Genomic DNA, 2382 nt, shown 5'->3' with positions numbered 1-2382 from the left:
GCCAAGGGGCAGCGCTGCCCTCGGGGCAGGGAAAGTTGCGAAACGATCCGCACTTTTCTTTAGCGGAGTCGCATCATCCGCGCAGCCAGGCACAAATGAGCACCTGGATCGCTGCCTTTTCTGCAGCCGGGGACGATGCGACCCCCTCAGATTCACCCGGTGAATCTGATCCAAAAGAGATTCACGGATTTCCCTCTCGGGCCAGAAATAATCATGCGGCACCGAGCAGGTGTGTAGAGCCGCAGGGGCTCGGATCGGCCCAGGGAGAGGGCTGCCCTCGCAGAGAACTGCGGAAGCCACAAGTTGTTGCACACACGAGTTAGGTCGGGGGGGGCAGAGCAGCCCTATTGCTGCCGCAGCATGTGACACGCGCTGGAGACGCGCTCGCTCCGAGCTGCCACCTCGCTAATAAGGCGAAGTCCTCCCTCCTTGGGCACTTGGCTTTGAAGGAGGCACAGAGAAGCAGGCGGGTAATTTCACGCTGCTCACTTGAATGCTGGGCAGGCAGCACAGAGAGGCTGGAATAAATTTAGAGAGATCTGACTGTCACGTCCCCGGAATGGCGTTGAGTTCCGAGTGACCCCTTCCCATCTCGGGCGCATTTTGAACGGTGCATTTTAAATTCTCCTGTCACTCAGCCCCCCCCCCGCCCTGCAGCGAGGTGTTTTTTCTGCCTGATCTGTCCATCCACTCTCGATCCGCTTCTATTTTACACTCTCTCTCCTTTATCTTCGTTAATAATAGTACACCGCTCTTTTAACCCCTGTACTACTACTTTTTTTTTTTTAATTGAGTATTTGGATGTTGCCTTTCCAGAGCTCACAGGAGTGGAAGGGGATTGCAGAGCATCCCTCTCCAAGGCTCGGCTTTCCCGGGGTCGGGGCTGGGTTGTCAGCAGCAAGTGAGCGCGGAGCGCGGCACGTTGCAGCCTCCTACAATAAAGTTGCAGCCGTGTTTACAGTTACCCCCCGCCATGAAACTCCCCAGATTCCAGCCTTAAGGCTAAAAAAGCGTTTCATATACAAACCGATCGGAGTATTTGCAGGTAATTGTGAATGTCAAATACTCCAGTGTGCTGACAAAGCGCAGAGAGCCTGGAGAGGTTAGGGCGAGGGAGGGGAAGCGGGGGGTGAGGCTGGCTGGGACCCCTCCTCCCGAAGGGGGAAGCCGGGGAAATGAAGCCCCACGCAGCTCAGGGGGGTCTCTCCTTTTGCGCGCTCAGAAAAGCCATCCTCCTGTCCTAGAAAGGCTGCTGCGCCCCAGGTCCCTGTGCCATTTCTGCCAGGGGAGTTCCTACAAGAACTAATCCCCTGAGATGGTGCCTTGGGGGCCGGGTCCCGCGAGCTGGCACAGCCCCGCGCTGCCAGGGCCCCGGGCTGGCCGTGCCACTCGCTCCCGCGGCGCCCGGGCAAAGCGTGAAACGGCTTCGAAGTGGCGGGTCGTTTTGGCGGTTTGGCGGCTCGCGAGCCCCGCACAAAAAGAGGATGACAAATGAACGCCGGGGCCGGGAGCCCTGGGATCCCACGGGCACCGGGGCTGGGTGGCGTGAAGGAGACAAGGGCAGGGCCGGGCGCGCGCGATGCGTGTCCGCGCGGTGCCTCGCTATGTACAGACGTGCTGTGCCACGCGTGGCACCCGCACGATGAAGTCGCGCGGTCCCAGGCAAGGAGTCAGGGCGAGGTTTCGGAGGTCTGGGCTGCGGTCACCTTCCCGCGCCATCCCCCGCCTCTGCGGAAGGGCAGCGAGCGCGGGTCGGGCACCGGCTCATTGCCAGGCCGGCTCCCCTCTGCTCCTGCTCCCGGTCCAGCTGGCCGCTCGGGCGAGGGGCGGAGGGGAGGGAGGCCGGCTGTGGCGTGGATCGCTTCCCTGCCTGCCCGGGACCTGCTCAGGGCCGCTGCTCCGCTCCCAGCGTGGCGTCCGCCGGCTTGACTCGCCCTGAGCCCGGCGGTGGGAGCCCCAGGGCGACGGGAATTAGGGGGCTTTGTGCCTGCGGGCTCTCCTGGGGCTGCGTGGGAGCCCCGCAGGTCTCTCCCTGCACTTGCTTCGAGGACCTTGTAAGGACAAATTGGAAACACGTTTCTAATGTATGTGTATGCGTGCGCGTAATATTGATCACACACACATAACACATGCACATACATATATATATACATATATACATATGTGTGTGTGTGTGTATACACACACATATGCGCACACATAGACAGGCAGTCTACATGGTCAAAGCCAAAAGGGCCGAGCCGAGTGGCGAGTATTCCTCCCCTCGTGCGATCCGAGGCCCTGACTCTTCTGCCGGGAGCGGGGCAGCGGGAGCTGGGAACCAGGCACAGGGGAGCCCGGGTCTCGGGGGCAGGGCCGGCTTGGGGGGGGGGGTCAGCCGCC

This window comes from Alligator sinensis, unplaced genomic scaffold, assembly GCF_000455745.1.
Source record: "Alligator sinensis unplaced genomic scaffold, ASM45574v1 scaffold258_2, whole genome shotgun sequence".
Classification (NCBI taxonomy): domain Eukaryota; kingdom Metazoa; phylum Chordata; order Crocodylia; family Alligatoridae; genus Alligator; species Alligator sinensis.
This window is presented reverse-complemented; position numbering follows the sequence as displayed.